The sequence below is a fragment of the Protopterus annectens genome, chromosome 3.part0 (genome assembly GCF_019279795.1).
Source record: "Protopterus annectens isolate FY-2018-M chromosome 3.part0, PAN1.0, whole genome shotgun sequence".
In the NCBI taxonomy this organism is placed as follows: Eukaryota; Metazoa; Chordata; order Ceratodontiformes; family Protopteridae; genus Protopterus; species Protopterus annectens.
The window spans coordinates 1,863,644,300-1,863,671,453 of record NC_056731.1 but is presented as its reverse complement, the minus strand read 5'-3'; the positions used below and the strand labels follow the sequence as shown (position 1 = coordinate 1,863,671,453).

Sequence of the window (27,154 nt, the reverse complement as noted above, 5' to 3'; positions counted from 1 at the left end):
GTTCGTGAAGGGCTGATCTCGTCTCCTGAACCTGATTGACTTCTTCGAATCAGTCTCCAGAGCTGTGGACAAGGGTAAGGTGGTCCACACAGCCTATTTGGACCTCGCCAAGGCCTTTGACACCATCCTCCACTCTGGAATCATAGATAAACTTACTAAGCTGGGCATTAATCCCTACGTCACTTGATGGGTTGTCAACTGGCTTACTGACAGTACCCACACTATAAAAGTATCCAACTCCAAACCTAGCTCCAGACAAGTGACAAGTGGAGTACCTCAGGGTTCAGTCCTGGGACCGCTCTTGTTTGGCATCTACTTCTCTGAAGTACAGGCCAACACTAAGGGAGTCTGGCTAACAAAGTTTGCAGATGACTGCAAACTGGGAGCCATTGCTGAATCCCCAAATTATGTGGATATTCTACAAAATGGCCTTATAGAAACAGATGCTTGGTGCCAGAGCCATGGGCTCAAGCTCAATGCCAAGAAATGTATAGTTTTCCCTTTGGGAAAAAAACATGTACCCCGTAAATTACCATATAGGTGGCAGTACACTAAACACTGAAAGTGTGATAAGAGACTTAGGGACACAGGTGGACAGTGGTCTCACCTTCGATAACCACATTGCCACAACAGTCAGGAAATCCTTCTAAGTGGCACACCTCATCACTAAGGGCTTTTCATCCAGAAAAAAGGAGGTCATTGTCCCACTGTAGTCATCCATCATTAGAACCATTATAGAACACAACGCCCTGTTTGGTATGTACCGCTCAAGACATCTGCAACTGGAAAGGCTGCATAAATAACTCACTAAAAGAATTGCAGGTCTAAAGCGGATGCCCTATGCTGACCATCTAAAAAAAAAAAACTCCACCTATACTCTGTCACATATCGTCTACTCAGAGGCGATCTCTGCTTAACATACAAGGCCATGTCATACCCAGAACTGTTGGACATGCTACACTTAAAGAAATCCTAATCCTTCAGAGAAACACGCTCCAGGGATCTAAACCTTGTCATCACAATGAACAAAAGATGCTGGAAGGATAGACCTAGAGACTCTCCAGACTCTGAAATAGACTGCCCATACATGTCGAGCAGAGTGCCTCTTTGGCCCTCTTCAGAAGGAACTTTGATGACTGGATGGGAAATAGGAAATTGATCCCAAGGATCACGTCAGTCACCCTGCCAGACAGGGGTCCTGGGAAGTAAATGCTGTGGGAAGAAATAGCCAGGGAATTGTTATGGCTAGGCTTGTAAAGGCCTTAGGGCCGATAGCCTAGTACCAACCAATGAACCTATGAAAACCTTGTCTCACTGGAAAAGTAAGAAAAGAGGAACAACCATGACAGGCTGAAGGTCACACTCTCTCTGGGCTGAATTGAGGGTCAAAACAAGAAAAGTCTTCCAGATGTAATGTTGCAAGGAAGCAGAAGAAGCAGGCTCAAAAGCAGCCTGAGTCAATTTTTCAAGGGCAAAGATGAGGTCCAAGGAAGGTCCAATATGCTTTCTGGGAGGCCCAATATGAAAGGATGCCTTTAAGAAATTGCTTGACCTTAAATCTAGAGGCCAGAGGAAGAGTCAAGGGCAGACAAGCAGAAATTGCCGATAGGTGAGCTTTAACTGAAGAATTTGCTGACCCAGAATTGAGCAGATCATGTAAATAAGACAGACCCACAGGAACCATCACAGATAGGGGATCCTGATGGTCAGAGAGGCATCATACAGAAAATCATTTCCATTTGAACATATATGATTCCCTGATAGTGGGTTTCCTGGCTTCCTGCAAGACTCGAGGCACATCCTCAGAAAAAACATGCCTAATAGGGATCAAAAACCCTATCACCCACAGCATCAGTTGAAGAGTGGAAAAGCAAGGATGGATAAGAGAATCCTTGTCTTGTTAGAAGATCCACTCAGTGAGGTAACTTGTGATTGCCCCTGGCCAAGTAAGATAGAAAGGGGGACCAATGCTGTCTGGGCTAAAAGGAAGTCACTAGCAAAATTTCTGGAGAGTGCTGCCTGATCTTGTGCAAGACTTGTGGTAACAGAGGAACGGGAGGGGAAGGGGTACAGAAATATACCCTTCCAAGGAAGAGAGAGGGCGTCCACATTCCAAGCTAGAGGACTTCAGATTCGGGAACAGAATAGAGGAAGTTGCTTGTTCAGAGTGGAGACAAGAGGAACTACTTGAGAACGAACGTCTAATAACTGAACCAAAGGCAGAAGCCCTGGAAGACGCATCAGCTGCATCTAAAGCATTTGACTGAGTGGCGGGTAACTTGAGAAGTGGAACTTAGCAGGGAAAGGGCTGAAGCCTTCCCCTCAGAGTCAGAAAGTCTGAAACTACCTTAGAAACCTGAGAAAGGAGGGCCAAAACAAACATGGTCATATAAGTCTGGTAGTGGATGGCCCTAAAGGATAAAGTGGCAGCAGTGTGGACTTTCTTTTCCAGCTTTTCCATAGCCCTACTATCCTTATCAGAAGGCAACAGCTTTGTAGAGGGCAATAACTTGGATGTCTTGTCAGAGGAAACTGACATGGCAGAAGGGTCAAGAAGTGCATTCATAAAGAAATTTGCCCTCCTCGTGCACTTTATAGAATCTATTTGGCTTCTCAGGTCCAGGGGGCTTAGATTTCATGGCCACAGACCAAGCTGAGGAAGTATCTAGAAGGGCAGCCAGAACAGGAGGAACAGCAGACGGCTTAGGAAACTCCATCTGTAGCAGCTTTCTCTGAATCTCAGATAATTGAGAACAAAACCACTTAAAAATAATCCATCATACGCAGAATGGTATTCCCAAATGGAGCATCTGGATTGATGGAATCTTTCTACTCAGAGCTGTAGTCCAAGGGGGAAGTGATTCTGGAAGAATAAGCCAAAGTCCCCCCCCCCCCCCCCGAGAATCCAATTCCCTGGGTCTCTTGAGTACAGTGGAAGTCCAGTGAGGCACAGGCACAGAGATGCCTTGAGGAAGCTCCAGGGCCATCAAAGATTTAAATGAACCCCAAGTGAAATACATTGACAGTTTGGATCCTTAACAAGGGATATGTGTTTTGCCTTTTGATTCTTTTTCTGTAGGGCGTCCACAAAAACACCCTTGGAGGATCTGACCCCAAAACTGGTCATAGGAATTTCCTTCCTAACTATGGTCAGAGGAATCCTCTTTGGTCCTTCAGAAATAATCAGCCAAGATCTCCCCTCAACATCAGGTACAGACTGAAAAGCCTCTGAAGACATTTGAAAAGCTGATCCCATGTTGGCCTCTGACGGGATCAAGTTATAGGAATGTGTATCAACCACTGGATGGTCCTCTAGGCTTTCACCCGCCTCAAGAGAGAGATATCCATAGGATGCTAGACAGTAGCCAGACCAGACCTAGCTTTTTGGCCTTCTTGGCAGATGGCTGTTGGTCCTTGAAATGTGAGGATTCCACCATAGCACCCTGAGCCAACAACTTAAGACACTGGGTTCACCAGGTATATGGACAATTAGGACAGACTATTATGTAGGGTCTTAGGTACAAATGCCTGGCAGATAAGAGCACTGCATATGACTGTGGGAAGCATCCAAACAGAAGAGACATTGGTTATGAGTCTTTACAGGGAATCCAACTTCTACACTGACATTTTCCCTTTCTGGATGACAGCAAATAAGAAAAAAGAAGAAACTTGAAGAATAGCCATGGATAATGTTAGACTTCTTAGTACCCCAAGCACCACAAGTAAAAGGCATAGCTTGATAGTGAATTACACTACCTGGAACCCTGAGGTAGTGGCTTTGTTGTCTGTTGAGGTAGAAGATGAGACAAATGCTTTTAGAAATGTTCAGTAGGGCATATTTTCCCTGGGAAATACTGACAGATAGAGAAACAAACTTTGCAATAGAGTTGCTGAACTGTTTGCTGAAGTGCTGTTGGGTAACACCCTTAAAAATTATTCCCTACCATCCACAAACAATGCTTTGGTGGACAGCTTTTACTCCTTTCTTAAAAACCTTGCTAACAGCATATGCAGACCAGTTTACGTGGCAGTGAGACAAGTACTTGCCCTGACTTCTCTTCGCATATGGGAAGGTGACCCTTACAGAAGGGTGAGCAGGCCTCTAGATTTAATCTATGACGAGCATGTGGAAGTGACCCTTACAGAAACCGTATGAATTTCATAAATCCGCTTAAGGACTTCACAGGGATCACACAGTAGTACTTGGCTCAGGAACAATAGCAACAAAAGGTTTGGAATGACTGAACATTGACAAAACGAGATAACATTGTATGATAAAAGGGAGTAGTCTGTACTCCTGTTTGGCAAAATAAGCAGCACAAATAGGATCTTTCATGTTGCAAGAAAAGTAAGTGACATTAATTTATTTGGTGGAATTACCAAGGAGGAAGCAGGAACACAAACTTTCCTACGTTAACATGATGAAGCCCTAACATGGCAGGAGTACCACTAGCACTTACCATCTGCAGTGGGTTACAGGAGGAATTCTATAGTTTTCCAGGCACTATACAACTTTCTAAGAATCTTATCTTATCCTTTTCCATCTTTTGTTACACCTTCCATTTGAATACAACTGGATGTATTTATTTAAATGTATTGTCTGACTGACTGACTGTGCTGCATTCTGGTTACTTCGTAATAAAATCTGCTGCAGACTACAGAAAACTTGTCACCCCACTACAGAACTGTTTCTCCTTCTAATACATCATCAGAAGGTGGGGTCAGATGACATGGAATCAGGAAGTAACTTGACAGCTGCCCAAAACAGTGTAAACAGAAACACTTAATAAGCATTGGTCCACTAAAGTTATTAATGTAAAAACTATACTTTTTACAATGTGAAAGCCCACTTTACAAATTGAGTTCATAATTATAAAAAATGTGCACTTGATCTTCAAACTGGTTAGATGTACCACATAACCTAGCTTTTGCAGCTAAGCAAAATACACAGCTGAGGCAGAAAACTGCCCAGTCCTTAACATACAACAACATTACTCACCAAATAGAATTGTACTCTCTAGAAACTGTAATTTAATTTAAAACCACTAGAATTTGCCTGTCAAATCAATCAGTCTGCTCTTCATCTCCAGGATGAACGCCACTGTTATCTAAAGCTTTCCATATTGTCAAACGTCTTTTCTTCATTCAGAATCCTATGCCCCACAGCCAGTCTCCACCTATACCTGACTAGTTTTATAAGGATCTCCAAGCAATATACATAGTTTATGTGGCATGCCCCCCCCCACCTTTACATTTCCAATACAAACCTCATGATAGCCATATATACATCTCTGAACCCGTCCCCAGTTAACTACAATATTTACATTTTCTGCCCTACCAAGTTCCTTCTCTCACTTCGATTTTCTTTATTTCTAAAAACATATATATTTGACAAATCCACTAATACACCACTTCATATGCTCAATGTTCAACATCTACTGAACGCATATACATATTGACTATTTTCATCATGAGACTTCAATCATTTACAGCAAGTAACTGGAAAGTTTTTTTCTGTCATTGGTCTAGCTACATGAAACATTTTCTTCTCCTGTTGCACTTGCATTATTGTCTTACACGTATAATTAGATTTTTTTAACTAGGGCTTTTTCAGTTGCTCATTTGTAACAGCTTGTGGCTGATGTTTTATTTTATTAGAGAGGGTATTCTCACAGTATTGGTGTGACCTTTAAGAGGGGACAACTTGACTGGCTTGTATTATAAATTAATGCACTGGTTGATTTATTGGAAGACTGTTCTGTAAATGAGATCTTGGTATCAGATTACTTTGATTAGTGGCAGCCTGTCTCTTCAATAAATTAAAGGGGCACTGTCACTAGAGTGGCACCTGGAGGAAATACTGTCAGAGTGCGCAAGTGAGAAGAGTTTGGTCAAGTTTCAGTTACTAATATAAAGATTCTAGTTGAAGGCACGGGGCTCAAATAGAGGTGGGCAAAATCTTGAGAAGTGGATGATTATAAACTGTTTGTAGCCAACAGTGTAAAGCTTTCTTGGGGGGGCTGGTGGCAGGTATTGGTCATAACCTAAGGCAGTAATACTTGTCTGGTGTAATCTATTAAGGCCAATAACTTTCTGCATGCACAGTAGGTACTTGGGGCAGAATTACGCTCCATAACCCCTGCACCTGACAAACAAGTGACAGTGATGTGAGATTTCAGGCCTACATGCTTATCTACCAACACACCTCATATAACATGTACTGTAAAATATGCTGTATACAGCTGTTCTTGTAGTTAATCACAAAGGGATGGATACTTCATTATCCCACTTCCTCACTGATCCCTCCAGCACTCTCATTAAAATTTCCCCAGACTATGCTCCTTCCAAATGCTCTTCATCCCATGTCATCTACTTACTTCCATCACAGGCTTCAACTTAGACTACTATATCCCTATGATCTCTGCTGCTTCAGACAGACCTGGATCTGCCACCTTTCTTCAGGTCAGCCTCTGTCCCTATGAGTACACGACTGAATGACACAAGATCATCATGGGAGAAGTAGCCTCTATGACATCATGCTACCAAGATCAGCTTTCATACTTCTCACATGCATGCACTGTGTGCATACAGAGGACATATGCACAGGTCCAGCACACAAACTCACATCTTCCAGCAGCAGCAACCGATAAAGAATGTAACATGGTGTATCAGACATGTAAAAAATGTGTGTGCATGCAAAATCTATCTATAGATAGATTTTATATATACACGCACAAGACCATGAAGTCCAATACATTTCCTCAGTAAAAGGAATTTTAAACAAGGAAAAGAAAGAATCAAAGACGTCTTGGTGAAGCAATATCTAGATATCTGATAAAGGGGGAAACAGCCAATGTAACATGACACTTTCTAACCAGGTTGCAGTTAAAAGTTTAAGATACTTATATACAAGAATAAATCAGCTGTAAGGGAATAAAAGATTATGGTAGATTATGTCATCTTACTGAGGCCTTAACAAGTAACTGAAGGCACACTGGGACACACAGATTAATGCAATGATAATCTCTGAATGGTTGGCTTCCAGATGCTTGGCTTCTCCATGTGCAGTGGACATTATTTTCATCATGAAAATGAACACTTCACGCCTAAACACAGAAGAAGAGAGTATCAACTGCTTAACCTAACAATCATCTAATTTCATATTCTGGAATTTACTGAAGACAACATAAGGACAGCTGTGAGATAATTACTTGGCCACAGAATTTGATTCATTACACTATGGAAATACAGGAACTGTATAAACCTGGTCAGAAAAAATTCCATAAATTTCAAAGGCTACATGTGAGTATGTATGTACTATGTACGTGTGTGTGTGTGTGTTTGTCAGTGAGTGAGAGAGAGAGAAAGTGAAATGAATTATGCATTTCTTTCAGAAGAATCATTACATAGCCACTTAAAATTGTCTGGCTACACCCAATACCTGCAAGCAAATCAGACAGATTTGCATTTTGTCCTTTAAGAAACTTGCCAAATACAGAGTAGTTCACTTAACCATGCAAAGCATGCTTTGATATAAATCCTTGATCATGACCTGTAAAATTCAGTGACTACATAAAAATAATTCAGAATGCATCTCTCTTAATACAGCTGACAGACGAGATTAAAATCTATGTAATACAACTAACATGTTATCTGTAAATAAATAAGTCAGGACAGCAACTTCATTGGCACCAACAAAAAGGCAGGTGACCTAAATGAATTACTTACTGCTGACTAAAAATACATCCGCTGGATGGGCACAGTACCTACAGTGGCAGAACCCACAGATCCACCACTGACTGCCTAACATGCGAGTTATAAAACTTGTTGGCTAAGGAAAAATACTGCCTGCACCAACAACAGTTGGCAATTAATTTCCATACAATTCTTGACAGGTATGATAAGATACTATCTTTACAGCACAAGGTCTGGGAAGCATACCTATCAACCTCTTAGCACAAAAAATCTGGACAAACCTTGACAGAATGGGGGGGGGGGCCCAAAATAGGGACAGATTTTAAAGAGGTTCATAGGTAGGTACTAGGCTATCTGCCCAAAGGCATTTATAAACCTAGCCGGAATGTGTTGGCTTTTGCCGCCCCCTTAGATTAGTTCCCTGTGCCTCTGTCCAACCGAGCCACTGAAGTGATCCCCGGTGTAAACTTTCTGTTTCCCATCCACTCGTCAAGGTTTCTCTTGAGTGTTAGTGAGAAGCTCTGCCTAATGTAAATTGGAATCTTGTTCCAGAGCATGGGAAGTCTCCAGGACAGGAATCTATCCCTCCAGCACATCCTATTTATTGTTGTGGTAAGGTTTAGATCCCTAGAGTATGTAGCTCGAGGGGATATGGTTTTCTTTAGGTGGAGCATGTCCATCAATTCTGGGTTGGACATGGCCTTGTATGCCAGGCAGAGATCACCTCTGAGTAGGCGGTATGCAAACGAGTACAGCTGGAGTTTCTTCAGTCGAGCTGCATAGGGCATCTGTTTGAGGCCAGTGAGGCACTTCTGTGGTCTTTCCAGCTGCTGCAGGTGTCTTGTAAGGTATATCCCAAATGGGGCGTTGTACTCTATGATGGGTCTGATGAGTGATGCATAGAGGGGCACAATAACGTCTTTTGATCTGGATGCAAACCCTTTTGTGATTAGGTGGACCACATAGAAGGATTTTCTAACCACTTTGGCAATTGATTATCAAAAGAGACATTACTATCTACTTGGGTCCCCAGATCCCTTATTACGTCTTCCATATTTAGGGGGCTACCACCTATGTGGTAGTTTGTGGGTACTTTGTTTTTTCCAAAGGGGATGACTATGCATTTTTTGGTATATAGCTTGAGGCCATGGTTTTGACACCAGGTATCTGTCTCAGTGAGACCCTTTTGGAGGATGTCTGTGTCAGCCGAAGAGTCAATTATAGCCCCTAGTTTGCAGTCGTCTGTGAACTTGGTCAGCCATAGTCCTCCTGTGCTTGCCTGTACTTCTGAGAAGTATATGCCAATCAGGAGGGGTCCTAGGAGTGAACTCTGGGGAATGCCACTTGTAACCGGTTTAGAGTCAGACCTACCTCGCGCAACTCTTACCATGTGGGTTCTGTCCGTGAGCCAGTTGGTAAGCCATCTCGTGATGTAGGGGTTTATGTTCAGGCTGGTGAGCTTGTCTATAATACCAGAATGGGGAACTGTGTCAAAGGCCTTTGCAAGGTCTATGTAGGCTGTCTGGACCACTTTTCCCTTGTCTATAGCCTTGGTAACTGTCTCAAAGAAGTCCACCAGGTTTAGAAGGCAAGATCTGCCCTTAACAAAGGCAAACTGGGTAGGGGGCCAGTGTTTGGAGGTTCCCAATGTCTCTGTTAATGAGATCCATGATGATGCGCTCCATAGCCTTGCAGACCAAGCTAGTCAGGCTTATAGGGCGATAGTTCCCGGGGGTCTGTTGTGGCTCCACCTTTGTGGAGTGGAATAACCGTTGCTGTGCGCCACTCTATGGGCACGTAGCCTGTGGAGAGGCTAAGTTTGAACAGTGTGTTTAGGTGAGGGGTTAGAGTTCAGCTTTGAGCTCATGTAGGACGCAGCCTCGGACACTGTCCGGTCCCCATTGATGCTGTGTTTTTGGCTTTGAGAGGGCTGTTTTAGCCTGAGTGTCTGTGATTTCAGGGGTACTACATTCTTCTGGTATGGATATGGGCCCTTTTGGGGGTGAGAGGGGGGTAACGTTTCCACTGAACCTGTCTGCCAGGATGTTGGCGATATAGGTCGGTTAAGTGTATTTTGTTCCATTCTGCACTAACTCTGAGCAGATCTGAGAATTGCCACTTAGATTCTAGACATAGCTGAAAAATGCCTTGTGGTTATCTTTGGAGTCCTTGGCAATTTTTCTTTCAAAGCTAGCCTTGGATGATTTTTTATGAGGGATTGTAGTTTCTTGCTGATACTGATCAGGGATGTCTTCCCTTCATGGGATTTTACTCTTTTCTGTACTAGTGTCCTCCTTCTATTGTATAGCTTGTTTATGGCAAAGGTCCACCAGACTGGTTTCCTTTTCTTGGAGGAGTGAGTCTTGGTTTTGCTTGGGATAGCACGATCCATGCATTCTTGTAGGAGCCTGTAGAGTGCATCAGTAAAGGATTTTGCAGCTTGGGCAGCGTTATCCTTTAGCATGGGGGATTTGAAGCTTTCCACCTTGGTCTTAAGTAATGTGAAGTTTGCTTTTGAAAAATTTTTCACTGTGGTTTCTTTGACCGGAGGTGGGGGTGGAATGTGGATATCCAGAGTGATTAGTTTATGGTCAGATCTAACCAGCGAGGGGTTGACCTCTGGTGTGGATGTGGAAGACCAGTGGCCCATGTTGGTGATGACCAGGTACAATATGTTGTCAGCTCTGGTGGGGGTGTTGACCAGTTGATCCAGGGCATTTGAGTTTATAAATTCTAAGTTTATAAATTCTAAGAAATGTTGGGCAAGGGAGCTAGTACTTGAGTAGTTCTCCCACTTAATGTTTAGGTAATTGAAATCACCCAATATTAGGGTGTTTCGTAGGACCTTTATGTTTCCCAGTGTTTCCAGAAATGCGGAATGGGGGTCTTCGGACATGGTGGGTGATCTGTAGCAAGCTACAATTTGAACTGCAGTTCTGCCCGTTGTTAGTTGCATGTGGATGATCTCTGAAGCATCGTGCTGTGCCACTAACCTGGAGGTGTGGGTATCCTTGATGAATATGGATACGCCCCCCGCCTTTTGTATTTCGGTCCGGGTTTTGTGGCCAAAATGTATGGTATGAGTTGTAGCCTGGTAGTGTTGGGGTGCTCTCTGGAGCCTTAAACCAGGTTTCTGTTACTCCACATATATCGATTTTCTCCATACTGAGGAGTGCCTCAAGTGCGTGCATTTTGAGGTTTAGACTTCTGGCATTGAGTAGCATTATCCTCAGTTTTTTTGTTACTTGGGCTATTTATGGCGGTGGTTTTGTCTTTTGAGCCTTGCCTAAAAAAGGCACTATGGGGGTGGAAAGAGCCTTGGCCAGTATTCGAAAGCCAAAGGGTGACAGGTGCAAGCCGTCTCTAGCAAAGCAGTGTGGCTTGTCGAGCATGTCATCCCAGGCTGACGGACAATGGATCCCCTTTGAATGACATCAGAAGCTTAGCCAATTGTTGAAATCGATAACTTTTTCTTTATACCTTGGTATCATTCTTGGTGAGGGCAGGATGCTACTCAGGGTCAGGGTCATACTGGCCTGGGCTACGTGATCAGAGAGCTCTTCCATGTCTCTTTTCATATAGTCCAGGGAGGTACAGCTCAGGTCATTCACACCAACATGGACAATGACAGAGTCATATTTGTACTTGTTCTGGAGTGACCGGAGTGCTTGTGTTATGCGGTGGATTCTGGCACCCAACAGGCAGCTAACAGTACCCTTCTCCTTTGTTCAGCCTAGTGAGTGGGACGTCAGTGTGCCTGACAATAGTGTCCTCTATTACTAGTGTGTTGGGTATGTTATTTTGCCTTAAGGGCTGTGATTGCATGGCACACTGGTTTTGTGAATTATGTGTTTCATGGTTTGTGTTGGGGGGAGGAGGTTGCTTGGATGTCTGCTTTGGAGGTCTCTGTTGATTTGCAGATTTTTATTTAGAGCCTCTGAGTATGTTTTCGTGTATTTATGTGTCATTTTTGCCAGTGCTGGTTTCACAGGTCTATGTGAGACTGGTGGAGTGTGTGATGCAAGTAATTCCCTTCTCCTCTTGACTGTCTGGTCTAGATTAGGGTTGAGAGAGCTTAGCCTCCAGTTTGGCTGTATAATTGCATCTCTCTCATGTATTAGTGTTTGGTGGTAGGAGGAGAGGGTTGTCTGTGTACATGAGGCAGTTGTAACATTGCCTCAAAATGCCCAGATTCACCAGTTGGACCGAAGAGTACACCTGAAACTGCCCTTTGGACATGCCTGGATAGGTACAGTGAGCTGTTTTACAGATTGGCTGATAAGGTTAAATAGAGAGAATTGTCCTTCTCTACAGTATAGGGGGGTCTAGTGCTAAGGTTTATTAGTGCTTGCTATGAGTTTTGAGCAAGTGCCAGGCTGAGATGTGAATGGTTTGAGTGCGTAAGTTGAAAGTTTGTCTAGTTCCAAGGGAAAAATTGAAGAGTAGACTTTGTGGCGCCGGGAATAGTTATACCCTAGCTAACCAGCGCGCAAAACTGCGCTAATGCTAGTTTTATAGCAGGGAAATGAAAGAGATGAAAAATTAGCCCAAAATGGCCAATAAACTACTAATTTCTAGGCTGAAACCGCTCTTCCAGGGACAGATAGGCTGCTCAAAGCTCCCCTCTCTCACAGGTGAACAGAGAAACTTCCTTCTATCCAAGTAAGGTATGGGCATACACAGAAACTTGTAACACAGCCCTGAATTCAGCACTAACCTGAAAACTGGACTATACTAGCTTAGAAAGGTGGGAAAACAAGTATTTTTTTTTCAGAAGAATAAAGCAGATACAATAAAACAAAAAAAAAACTTTAAATGCACAGAAATGGCCATCACACTTGAGTGTGTAGCCTACAACAGTTAAACAGGTAATTTAAACACAAAAACGACTGTTAAAGTGCAGGCAGTAAAATAAGTACAATATGTAGCTGAAAGAAGCTTTTTAAATCACAGAAACTCTAAAAAAAAAAAAAAAAAAAAACTAAAAATATTGCTCTTATAAATTTAGAAAGTTGCTACAATAACAGGATTTGTCTTAGCATGCATTTTTCTGAAGGATATGAAGTCTGAAACACAAATATATATTATTTAGTGACTTCATTCTGGAGAGCATCCCAGTGATTTGCCAGAAAATCACAAATTTTACGAGGAACAGGCCAAAAATATGAGGCAAAAATCTGGACATTCTGTGAAAATTTGGACAGTTGAGAGATATGCTGGGAAGCCATGCTTCTAATACATAAGGTGTTGCCTTGCTGAGTCAGGCGAGTTATGGAGACGTGTTATTGTTAAAGAATGACTCAGAACAACTCATTACAGTTTTTAGTGCTCCAAACATCATTAGCAAGATCCTGAAATAGAAATGCATTAAATAAGGCAAAGGTGCACAAATGACTGACTGTTTTTTCAGACTACAAGATGCAAGTCTACCAACATATGCCAATGCAATTTTTGTATAGGACAGCATACCCATTACAGCAAAGCTCATGAATCAGCATGCAAACTTCGACTTATGTTGACCCACAAACACACACTTATGTGTATATATTTTCAAACACATACAATATATTCTATACGGACACGCATTATATACGGATCAATGGCTCTTAAACATTCAAATGTTTGAAAATTCAAAAACATTGATCCCAAAAGACTGAACATCAAGTCAACAAAAAAGAAAAAAAAAATGTTTTATTTGCAGTGGGAAGTACCCCCTGCACTTCTACATCTCTTTAATTTATATATGCCAACTCTGAGATCACACAACAGCAGGGAAATGGCAACCCTCTACCAGCACTATACTGCAAACTGCCACAAGAGAAACCCAGTATTCCTCTTTTGCTTGCTTTTGTATATGGATTGCAGAAACCAATATTCAACATTCCAAACATTCAACAAAGACCATGCTTAACAAATAATTGACTCCCATATTATATATTGGATAAAAAAGGTAGGAAATCACTCCACTGGTCACCCACAAGAAAAAAATAAAGTCCGTTTTATTAAGCGCTTTTCGTCTCTCCTTACAGGGAGACTTCTTCAGATAACAGACATGTACAAATGCAAAGTTTAAATAAAAAAAATCAATCGTGACAACACACACCTCCATTTAAAGACACCCTTCCCTATGAGATCAACATATTAACTGTAACATTTATTTCAATATTTTACAAGTAATGCCTTAAATATACTAAGAACAAAAGTGAAACTGCACTCGAAGTCAACCAAACACTGAAAAAGTTGCAGAAGGCAGACGAGGGAATACTCCGAACAGTTAAAAATCACTCTGTTTAATAACACATCCACGAAACAGCTCCACCAGCAGAAAACACAAGCATTAACGCAATTGATACAGCACTACGCGTTTTCGTCCACAAACAACTTGGACTTCATCAGATAAGCAATTGATCCCATTAATTGCCTCTTAAATACTTAATAAAAGACATACTAGCCAATAAACATCACAAACAAGAATTTGAATCCACAAATCAGGCTAATACAATAGGCTCATTAGTATTAATTAGGACATATTATTCAGTTTCAATACTAAAACTTATTAAGGAGAGTGATAGGAAACAGGACATATTAAAAGGGGAAATAGATGAACTGGATGTACATATTAAGGAGGATTTAATACATGGAATAAGGGAAGAAAAGGATAAATATTTTAAAATTAGGGATGATATAGATATGAAATGTAAAGATTTAATTAATAGGAAGATGAATAAACTGAAGAGGGATTTAGGTGAATATCAGAATAAAACTAGTTACCCTAAACCACCCTATATGAAATGGGATTTTTTTGGTAATAAAAACTCAAAACCAAATTCTGTCAGTAACAAAGATGAAAATACAGATAGATGGAATTATCATGATTATGATTATGAATTCCCACCACTCAACAGGGATGATAATTATGAAAATAATCAACAACATTTTAGGAATGGAAATTTTCAGAAGAGGGGAGGAAGGTTTTAGATTCCCACCACCTCACCCCTAAGATAGTGAATGATGAAATTTCGGTTTCTGGTGTTAGGAATTATAATTTTAGTGACACAACCTTGACAAAGGAACATTTTAGGTTATTAAGTAAAGGTCTTAAGTATATACCCTATATTAAGGGGGATCTAACTAAGACCTTATTAGATATAAAATTATTCTTACGAAAAATCAATTTAGAAATATTGTTTGGAAAAAATAAGACCATCAACCCTCTTTATGACTATAAGGCTCTTTCACGCAGATCCATTTACAATCCACCCCTGCATCCCCAGATCAAGAATTTGGAAAGTATTCCAGAGAATGAAGTTAGAAAGGCACAACATGAAAAAATGTTTAGATATAATCTTAGTCAAACTGAAAATTAGATCTTAAACGCATTAAAAACTAATGCGGTTGTTAGAATTATGAAACCTGATAAAGGTGGGGGAGTCGTCATTATGGAAAACATTATCTATGAGGGTAAAATGAATTAAATCCTTAGGGATGAAGTGAAATACACCTGTGTGTCTAAGAATGAAGTTAATGTAGCATACTACAAGATAGATATGTTGTTAAAAGACATGTTATATGAAAAATTAATAGATACTAAAACCTATGAGTATTTGCATGTACCTAAACCCCGAATACCAATTATCTTTGGTATTCCCAAAATACATAAAAATATTGAAGACCCCCCCCCTCAGACCCATAGTGTCAGCAGATGGGTCAAAGACACTACCTTTGGTAAAGTATATAGATGTGAAAAGTAAGCATATTTGTAAGCAAAATAAGGTTATATTAAAGGATTCATGGGATTTATTAAGGATTATTACCCCTGAATTGTTTTCTGAGGACCTTATGTTTGTTCACTATAGATATAGTAGATCTCTTTTCTTGTATACCCTATGAGATGGGGTTACTTATGTTTGAGGATATGATTTTTCATGATAAGTTACCCCAACATGAGAAAGTTGTTATTATGGGGCTTATGGATATTGTCCTTAAGCACAATTTCTTGATTTTTAATGGGGAATATTTCCAACAGATACAAGGAGTATCTATGGAATATAGTTTTGGCACATTGGGAGGAAAATTATATTTTAAATTCCAAATTTAATAACTGCTGGACATTATACCGCCGTTTTTTGGATGACATTGTTATCTTTGGTTATGATAAATTCAATGAATTTTTTGAGTACATTAGTATGACTACCAACTTCCTTAAATTTACATATAAGACTTCAACTGATATGTTACAATATTTAGATGTTGAAATTTATAAACTGAATAATAATTTCGAAACTGGAATTTATAGAAAATCTACCTTCTGTAACTCCTTTCTGCACTTTAGTTCACATTGTAAAAAGAATATTGTAAAAGGACAGTTTGTGAGGGATGACCAGTTTGGAGTCCGACTTTACTAATGAATGTGCCCTCCTGGAGAATATGTTTAAGGAAAGAGGGTACCCTAGTATGTTTATTGAAAGTATTAGGAAGGAAGTGGAGGAGGGTAGGAGTTCTAAATTCAGACCCATTAAGGAGTAGAACCCCTACCTGATATCCAGGATGGTAATAATAATATTCCCCCCAATGAATATCAACAGGCCTTATTATTGGAATACAATGTTTTTAATTTTAGGGTCAGAGAGATTTTCAGAGAATGGGATAGGTTTGTGGCATTATCGGATATAGATGAAATATCCAAACTAAGACCAAAGGTAGTATATAAAAATTCATTTAATATGAAAAAAATCCTTGAGATGAATAGCAATACAGGAAATATTAACTACAGTGATAATACATATCACATGGGAGGAAGGAAGAAAATGAGCACTTTTAAATGTGGAAGGTGCCACCAATGTGAATATATTATGAATGAAGGGGAGATCTATATAGAAAGTAGAAATAGATGGATAAGTAGTAAGGGAAACTTTGGTTGTGACACAAAAGGATTAATTTACCTTGCAGTATGTCAAAAATGCAAATAATTTTATGTGGGTAAAACAGAGAGGGTTTTGAGGAGACGTATTTATGAACACCTTTATTAAATTTCTAAAGGTAAAGAAACAAATGCTTTATATAAGCATTCTAGGATTTGTGAAGGGTATAAATTCCTTTTCTTTGTTTTAGAGCAGGTTAAGAAGGATATAAGAGGTGGTCCTTGGGAAGAATTGTTAGAATACAAGGAACTATGCTGGCAGGTAACTTTGGAAGCAGCAAGAACACCTGGTTTAAATGAACATATTTCACTTTTACCTGTGTTAAAATTAAGAGCTGCTAGAATGTGAAATTGTACTGTGATGCATTTAGCCAGTAGATGGCGCCACTACACTTGTATCCATTGATTTTAATGACAAGTATGAACTGATGTATATTTATAATGGGTATTTATTTTTTTTAAATATTTTAGATATACGTCAAAATCCAATAAGTTAGGGTTCAATATATTTTATTTTTAACATTTTAACATTATGACTATTTAAAATGTGGAAAGTGAATTCTCTGATATTTTACTTAATTTGTATATGTGGGTGTATTGAAACTGAATAATATGTCCTAATTAATACTAATGAGCCTATTGTATTAGCCTGATTTGTGGATTCAAATTCTTGTTTGTGATGTTTATTGGCTAGTATGTCTTTTATTAAGTATTTAAGAGGCAATTAATGGGATCAATTGCTTATCTGATGAAGTCCAAGTTGTTTGTGAGTGCTGTATCATTTGCGTTAATGCTTGTGTTTTCTGCTGGTGGAGCTGTTTCATGGATGTGTTATTAAACAGAGTGATTTTTAACTGTTTGGAGTATTCCCTCGTCTGCCTTCTGCGACTTAAATATACTCTTACTAAAATATTTAGCCTAAAATTCAAAATTAACATTATTTATTTCATGTATATTTTTATTTTTAATGTCTTCATTCTGATGAAAATTAAAATATTAAAATTTATTAAAATATTAAAATAATTTATCCTGACCCATTCTGTTCACATGACAGCACCTTACAACCAGAGGGTATAGACTCACCTGCACCTTTCATGAGCCTACCCTCTCTAGATTTTTCAATTTAAGAATACATAGGAGAGAATACACTTCATTCAATCCTGGAAAATGGCAGGCGTCTGTATGAAGCTGCCACCTCAATTCAAGTTTCTCCAGCATTAATGAATTGGGACCACCTATTCCATTTGAATTCACACAGTCAATAGTCCTAAATTTGAATGTATGATCTGGAAATGCTTCAACATGTCTAGCTAGTGCACTTTCTTTTTTCATTTTGGAAATATAAATGCTCATATACTCTTTCCCTTAATTTGCGGTCTGTTTTTCCAATATAGAAAGCCGGACAGTGTTGGCACTGAGCCATGTAAACTACTGCTCTACTCTGACAGTTGAACTTATGTTTGGTCACATATTTCTGTTCCCTCAACGTGAAGCATTGGCCAACCTGCATGTGTTTGCAAAAGTTACATATATCACATTTACCCTTACCTGTTTGTGTACTTACACCTTTTGCCTTGTATTGTAATATATTTTTCAGGTTTTGCTTTCATTGGAACACTATTCTTGGTGCTTCACAGAATTTATGCCCGAGAACATTGTCATTCATAATTAATGACCAATTTTTGTTAATAAGAGAGTATAAAGCTGGAGCATGTACACTATTATCTAGTAATCAGGGCTGTAGTACTGTATTCTCTCGCCCTTGGTACCATACTCATGTCCACCACAATGCTACTTCCTATCGTACCCTTAATGCTCAAAATTGGTTTGTAAAAACCACCGGCCCTCTTATCCTGGACTTCTCTAATCAATTCATTGATTAGTTGTTCTGGATAACATCTTACCCTAAACATGTTCCTCAGGTTATTGCATTCCAACACAAATTCATCATCACTGGTCACCATCCGGGCGGCTCTTACTAATTGCCCCTTGACTACTGAACATTTTTGATGTAATGGATGGCAACTAGTAAAGTGAAGGAATGTGTTGGAATATGTTTCCTTCCGGAAAATTCGTGCATAATAACTGTTGGTAATGATGTCTTTCCTAAGGTTAACGTCTAAATAGGCTATTGATTCCGTGCTGAAAGTAAATGTGAATGTAAAAAACTGGGTTGTATTGTTAAAATAAGTAATCATATCTGTAGCCTGTTTTTCGTCCCCATTATAAATCATAAAAATATCATCCAAGAACCTCGTGCAATGGATAATCCGGTTGGCAATCTCCTCATTGTTACTCACAAAATGCCACCCCCAATATGCCATTACTAAGTTCACTAGGCTGGCACCACATGGTGAACCCATGGCTACCCCAACTTTCTGCAAGTAATACTTGTTGTTGAAAGTTATAAAATTCTGTTAGCACTATGTCTATGAGTTCACATACAAGAGAAACTTCATCTAGCTTACCCATTCTACTCCTACATGAGGAATAGAAGAGTATAGGTCTTTTATGTCAAGTGTTTTAAAATTGTAAATGGGGTTAAACTCTATTGCTTTAATGTTTGAGAGGAAGGTCCAGGAGTCTTTGCAAATTTGACTCTCCTGGGTCATATATCTCTTCAACTTTTGATCTATGACCTTTGCCAGGGAGTATGTGATACCGTGCCTTGCATCCACCAACGGTCTCATGGGGGGATTTATTATACTTTTGTGGACCTTTGGTATTCTAAAAAGTATTGGAATTCTTGGGGCTGGCATTACTAAATAGTTGAAGAGGTCTATATTAATCCTAGCCTCAATGAACAGGTCATTTAACCAAGATTTAATTCTTGAATAAGCTCTATTAACCTCTGATCTAGAGACTTCCTCATAAGTTTCACTGTTCAACACATTTTCCATCCTGTTGATGTAATCTTCAGTACACATAATTGCCAACCCGCCCCCCTTATCGGGTTGCATTACACGTATCGCTCCCTGTCTTAGCCATTCTAACAACAATTTTTCATTCTTACTAGTGTATGGACAAATATATTCTGCCTGTTGCCTTGTTCTATCGAAAAGATGCAAAGTAGGGTGTAAAGGTGAATAAAATGTACTAGCCAATTTATACTGATTCATGACATTATTGTCTTGACCAAATAACACCCTAAAGTTTAGTTTCCTTATGAAAAGTTTCAGGTCTACAAGTGCATTTGCAATGTCCAATTTGCATGAAAGAACAAATCTCAGCCCCTTGGCTAAAAAATCCGCCAAGCTCTGTTCAATATTCATCGTTGTATAATTATACATTTTAAAGTCACGGTCAGAGTTACATACGATCTCACAGGTATGTTCAGATTGTTCTTCTCCATAAATTATGTGCGCTTGTTCGTGTTGGTATTGTTGTTCTGACATTGTGGTCCGGCCCCCCTTCCATTCTGGGTACTGGATAAGGGTGATGGTTCAGTGCTCTGTTCTGAAAATTTCCTTCCGCCATTGTTTCATTTGCCTCATTATTTTGTATTGTTCTACTGTTTGCTAAACGTGCGCTTCTCCTTGGTTCTGGTGTATTATGTGTTGGGTTAGATTCATCATTACTTTCTACATGTTCACTATACATGCGCTTCTCCTTGGTTCTGGTGTATTATGTGTATGGTTAGATTCATCATTACTTTCTACATGTTCACTATATGTGCACTTCTCCTTGGATCTGGTGTATTATGTGTACGGTTAGATTCATCATTACTTTCTACATGTTCACTATACATGCGCTTCTCCTTGGTTCTGGTGTATTGTGTGTACGGTTAGATTCATCATTACTTTCTACATGTTCACTATACATGCGCTTCTCCTTGGTTCTAGTGTATTATGTGTACGGTTAGATTCATCATTACTTTCTACATGTTCACTATACATGCGCTTCTCCTTGGTTCTGGTGTATTATGTGTACGGTTAGAATCATCATTACTTTCTACATGTTGACTATACATGCGCTTCTCCTTGGTTCTGGTGTATTATGTGTATGGTTAGATTCATCATTACTTTCTACATGTTCACTATACATGCGCTTCTCCTTGGTTCTGGTGTATTATGTGTATGGTTAGAATCATCATTACTTTCTACATGTTCACTATACATGCGCTTCTCCTTGGTTCTGGTGTATTGTGTGTTTGGTTAGATTCATCATTACTTTCTACATGTTCACTATACATGCGCTTCTCCTTGGTTCTGGTGTATTATGTGTATGGTTACATTCATCATTACTTTCTACATGTTCACTGTACATGTGCTTCTCCTTGGTTCTGGTGTATTATGTGTACGATTACATTCATCATTACTTTCTACATGTTCACTATACATGCGCTTCTCCTTGGTTCTGGTGTATTATGTGTACGGTTAGATTCATCATTACTTTCTACATGTTCACTATACATGTGCTTCTCCTTGGTTCTGGTGTATTATGTGTATGGTTAGGTTCATCATTACTTTCTACATGTTCACTATACATGCGCTTCTCCTTGGTTCTGGTGTATTGTGTGTTTGGTTAGATTCATCATTACTTTCTACATGTTCACTATAATGCGGCGCTTCTCCTTGGTTCTGTGTATTATGTATGGGTTAGATTCATCATTACTTTCTACATGTTCACTATAATGCGCTTCTCCTTGGTTCTGGTGTATTATGTATGTTAGATTCATCATTACTTTCTACATGTTCACTATACATGCTTCTCCTTGGTTCTGGTGTATTGTGTATGGTTAGATTCATCATTACTTTCTACATGTTCACTATACATGCGCTTCTCCTTGGTTCTGGTGTATTATGTGTACGGTTAGGTTCATCATTACTTTCTACATGTTCACTATACATGCGCTTCTCCTTGGTTCTGGTGTATTATGTGTATGGTTAGGCTCATCATTACTTTCTACATGTTCACTATACATGCGCTTCTCCTTGGTTCTGGTGTATTATGTGTACGGTTAAGTTCATCATTACTTTCTACATGTTCACTATACATGCGCTTCTCCTTGGTTCTGGTGTATTGTGTGTACGGTTAGATTCATCATTACTTTCTACATGTTCACTATACATGCGCTTCTCCTTGGTTCTGGTGTATTATGTGTTTGGTTAGATTCATCATTACTTTCTACATGTTCACTATACATGTGCTTCTCCTTGGTTCTGGTGTACTATGTGTATGGTTAGATTCATCATTACTTTCTACATGTTCGCCTGTCATATGTGCAAATTCAACAGTCCCATTCCTATTTTGCAAGGAATTAGTTTGTGAAGAATGTGGTTTAGGGTACGCTTTGTCTGTAGAGTAAGTTTGCCTGTCACTCTGCAGCTTCTCAACTTTCATAGCCTTAAGTATGACCATATACTGGTTTATGCTTGAATATGTCCTCTCATATTCAAACCTGTATCGCTGAAAAGCTGCATCAGCCTTTATTAAAATATCTAATTCTGTAGCCTCCTTGACTAGGACTTCAGCATTCTTTTTATAATGGGTGCAAATCAAGTCCAATAACTCTAAACCATGTTTGCTGAATAATTATAACAGATCCTTATGAAAATCAGACCCCTCTATCAGACCCGTAGGGTATTGCCAACTCCTCAGCCCCTTAGGCACAATACCCTCGCTGATGCACTCTTTAAAGTAATTTATTTCTAACTGTAGTTTTTTGTACTTTACTAACCGGTTGTCAAATTGCTGCAATAATGAAGAAATATCGGCTACCCCTCCAGCCGGTTGCTCCTGTTGGTCCTTGCTCTCATTGTTGAACCTCAAGGACGTAGATAACCAATGTTCCAAATTAGGAGCTCCAATAAGCCTCGAGGGTGTTCCGTCAATATTTATTAATCACCTATTCGTCCTCGCTTCATTGGAAGTGCTTGTACCTCGCCCTGGCTGATTCAAGTTTTTGTTCATTGCTGCTGCTGAATAGGAAGGTCGGGTGGCTTCAGAGGAACTCATTCCGTTTCTAAAACTGCTCGGGTGAGCAGTTTCCTGTGTAACCTGCATTTCCGCCCTCGGAGATGTTGATGCTGAAACCAGATTACGATTTGTTGTCCCTCCATTCTGAGTTCCGTTTGATGCATCTAACCTCTTAGAGAGGCTATCCACTCTCTGGGATCGTGCTTCTATAAGTAAAGTCAGGTCTCCTATGCTGTCACTTTGCGAATTTGATGAAGGTGTAACCTGGGAGAGTTCCATGGCTGCTGCACACATGCAAACACCAGAAAAGCCAAAAAAAAACACAAACTGGATAAAAAAAAGATAGGAAATCACTCCACTGGTCACACACAAGTAAAAAATAAAGTCTGTTTTATTAAGCGCTTTTCGTCTTCTTCAGATAACAGACATGTACAAATGCAAAGTTTAAATAAAAAAGTCATCAATCATGTGACACTTAACACACACCTCCATTTAAAGACACCCTTCCCTGTGAGATCCACATATTATTTACTGTAACATTTGCGTTTCAGACTTCATATCCTTCAGAAAAATGCATGCTAAGACAAATCCTGTTATCCTAGCAACTTTCTAAATTTATAAGAGCAATATTTTTAGATTTTTTAGAGTTTCTGTGATTTAAAAAGCTTGACTCAGCTACATATTGTACTTATTTTACTGCCTGCACTTTAACATAGTTGTTTTTGTGTTTAATTTACCTGTTTAACTGTTGTAGGCTACACACTCAAGTGTGATGGCCATGTCAGTGCATTTAAAGTGTTTTTCTGATTGTATCTGCTTTATTTTTCTGAAAAAAAAACAAAATAATACACTTTTTCCCACCTTTTTAAGCTAGTATATTCTAGTTTTCAGGTTAGTGCTGAATTCAGGCCTTCTTTACAAGTTTCTGTGTTTGCCCATACCTTACTTGGATAGAAGGAAGCTTCTCTGTTCTCCTGTCAGAGGGGAGCTTTGAGCAGCCTATCTGTTCCTGGAGGAGCAGTTTCAGCCCAGAAATTAGTAGTTTATTGGCCATTTTGGGCTAATTTTTCTCTCTTTCATTTCCCTGCTATAAAACCAGCATTAGCGCGATTTTGCGCACTGGTTAGCTAGGGTACAACTATTCCCGGCTCCACAAAGTCTATTCCTCAATTTTTCCCTTAGAACTAGGCAAACTGTCAACTTAAGCACTCAAACCATTCACTTCTCAGCCTGGCACTTGCTCAAAACTCATAGCAAGCACTAATAAACCTTAGCACTAGACCTCCCCCTATACTGTGCAGAAGGAGAGACGAAAAGCTCTTAATACAACAGACTATCTTTTACTTGTGGGTGACCAGTGGAGGGATTTCCTAGCTTTTTTATCCAGTTTGTGTTTTTTTGGCTTTTCTGGTGTTCCCATATTATATATATTTTTATACCACATGTACATGGGAGGGTTGGGGGTTAAAGGAAGACAGTAAGTGGAGTTGTGGCTGCATACACTTCGCTAGCATGGTACGGAAAGATGCCTAGGCCACACACACAATCCATAATATGCCCGGTTTGTAGCAACTTTAGGAATTTGGCTAGGCTCTGTCTGCCATGATGTACAGTCAGGACAGTTGTAAGCAGGAAGAATGCTGGTATACAACAGCTTGCTGTACAGCAACAGTTCTGCAAACAGATAGCTCTGTGATGTCTGAAGTCAGTTAATGTCCCCAGTAGATGATGTAAGCAGAAGGAAACTCTGCAGAGGTATGTTAACCACCTGTGAACAGCTTTCCTACTACAGGTGACTGTCTGTACACTTTGCTTTCTCCATTTGATGCCCACAATCAGACATGGGATGTTTGCCTGTTACTGCTTTACAGCTACCTGCTTATTTGTTCTTTTCCTTTTGTTTGCTCAGGCTATCCTGTCATCACCTCTTAAGGGCTTGCATTCAAGGTCTTCTTTTTCCATACTTCTCTTTAGGAAACACCTTATAACTGCACCTTTGTTTTGGTTTGTCTAAAGCTATACGCCACGTGTACAGGTTTCTACCTCTGCTTGTTTGCTTCAGATGCAATTATTCTGCATGCAAGGTACATTTCATCCAGTACAAAGCATTCATCCAGAATGTATCTTTAATCAGCCATAAAACATCTGTTTGTTTAAACCCAACCTCTGCTAGAACTAAGTAGACATTTACATTTTTCAGACTTTCTTAGGATGAATTACTTTTGGAGAACACTTCAGCCTGAAAACATGATTTAACTATTGAATCTGGCTATCCAAACTGCAAAATGTCAAATAAACAAAGAAAACTATACTACTACTTTTAAAAGATAAATAATAAAAATAAATAAATAGGTCAAAGTCTGGCAAAAAAATGGAAGTTACCCTACAGGTGTAATTGGCAATTTTGTCATTTATTCTCTACAAATAACAGCTAGATAGACAAAATGTTCACTGTTAAAGTGGAAAGAGATGTTGATGGAACAGGGGGAAGCTCAAGAAACAAGGAGAGACTGGGATTTTGGATGCAGACCCTTAGGGAGAATAACAATAACCATACAGAATATTATATCCATAAAGTAGCAGAAGGTATTCTAAGAACTAAGTGAACACAGGAATGGAGAAAGGAGACTCTGCTGATAGGGATGACTGTAATTAGGGGTAGAGAGAGAGAGAAGGAAAAAGGGGGCAGGAATTTAATGGAGAGAACTGACAAAGGAACCAAGGTATTGGGAACAAATAATTAGAGAGAAAGAAGGGTAACAGAATTGGAAGAGGTCAAGAAGACATTTGGAATGCAGTTAGATTTGCCTTCTCTATCATAGAGTATTGGCAAAGGGGAAGGAAAAGGGGATCCTAAGTGAAAGACCCGCGCTGGTAGGGGATCCTAAGTGAAAGACCCGCGCTGGTAGCGCTGGTAGGGGATCCTAAGTGAAAGACCCGCGCTGGTAGGGGATCCTAAGTGAAAGACCAGCATTGGTAGAGTTTTTGTAGTATCTACAACAGAAGCTGCTGTTAAAAAAGGATAATTAGTTGGGGATGTAAAATATTACATGATAACTACAGGAATTGATCCAAGGTGGTTCAGGATAGCGAAGACAGACTGGATAAGAAATTCACAAGGAAACAATGAGGATATATGAATCTCTCCCAAATATGCAACAAAATCTAGAAAGTTTAGGATTTTTGCTTGGAAATATTTGCATAGGTATTTTTAACCAAACAGACTCCAAAGAATTTGTCTATGGTAGATTGCAAATGCTGGAGGCATGAATTGGGGGAAAAGGGGAAACTGGGAACATAATTTTGGGGAATTTAATAAGTTGGCAGACTTTAAATAAATCCTTGCAGACTACTCTGTCAGAAATACTGGGTAACAAATTGGTGAAACTAAGGAAATTATTTTTTTTTGAACTGTGATACAGAATCAGAAATGCTTAGACATAGTAAGGCCTTGCAGATTTTAATTCTGGTGACAGCCAAAAAAGCAATTACTAGAAAATGGAAATCAATGTCTAAGTCAACTGTACTAGATGTAATGAATATATAGTAACAGAGATAAAACAATTGGACATGGATGGCATCTTTAGAAAAGGGTATAAGCAATGTACATAGAAAAAGTAAGAACTGTGGGAACAATACATGCAGAATAATGCTTTGAGGAATCAGGTTTAAGGGAAGGCAGGAACTGAATGAGATATGTAATGTCCAATTGGCAATGACTATATTGAAGATTATTAAGTGCTGTATGAGGTCTGCCAGTCAAATATGTCAATATGGTTTGTTTTCATTTATATAAATGTATGATTGCCTATGTCATAAGTATGAATAAATATGTCTGTTTAAAATATGTTCAGACTGTTGTAAAAAGAAATCTGCATGCAGTTTAAAACATCAAAGCAATGTTCATTTCTGATAATGTCCTTCATACCACCCTGTCGTCAAGATGTAACCCCTATAAATTGACAAGGTGCACACTGGATCTATCCCTGATACAGACTCATAGCATGTGTGTATAAAAGGTTTTATGCCTAAATTATACATATATTAACCAAGAAGTTAAACGGTCCACAATCCATAAAACATGTTAAGCTAAATCTTAAAATGTTACACTGCATATACACAACAGGGAATTATTTTGTGTGACTTTATAACAGTTATTTTCCTCCAGCTCTCACACGAGCATGCACAACTGACAGTTTAGCACACTGAATTAAGGCTATGAGCTTCTAACAGTCTTAGGTTCATAGGTAGGTAACTAGGCTATCGGCAAAAGGGCCTAAGTAAGCCTAGCCAACAAAGTTCCCTGGCTTACACCAACCGAAGAAAGTTAATTTCCTGTGCCCCTGTTGAGCAGAGCCCGAGAAGTGATCCCTGGGGTGTATTTCCTATTTCCCATCCACTCAAGATTTTTCTTGAACAGCGTTAATGAGGAACTTTGCTTGACATAGATGGGTAGCTTGTTCCAGAGTATGGGAAATCTCTGGGACAGGAATCTATCCCTCCAGCAAGTCCTCTTTATTGTGGTGACAAGGTTTAGGTTCCTAGAGCGTGCAGCTCGGAGGGATTGGAATTTCTTTAGGTGTAGTTATGTCCAACAGCTCTGGGTTTGACATAGCTTTA

General features: G+C 39.5%; 1 protein-coding gene across 1 annotated transcript in view; it reads right to left on the bottom strand.

The window, feature by feature from the left end:
* Nucleotides 1-27,154, bottom strand: part of LOC122797218 (cytoplasmic dynein 1 intermediate chain 1-like) — a 672,499-nt gene that overhangs the window by 114,074 nt on the left and 531,271 nt on the right. The window lies entirely within an intron of this gene.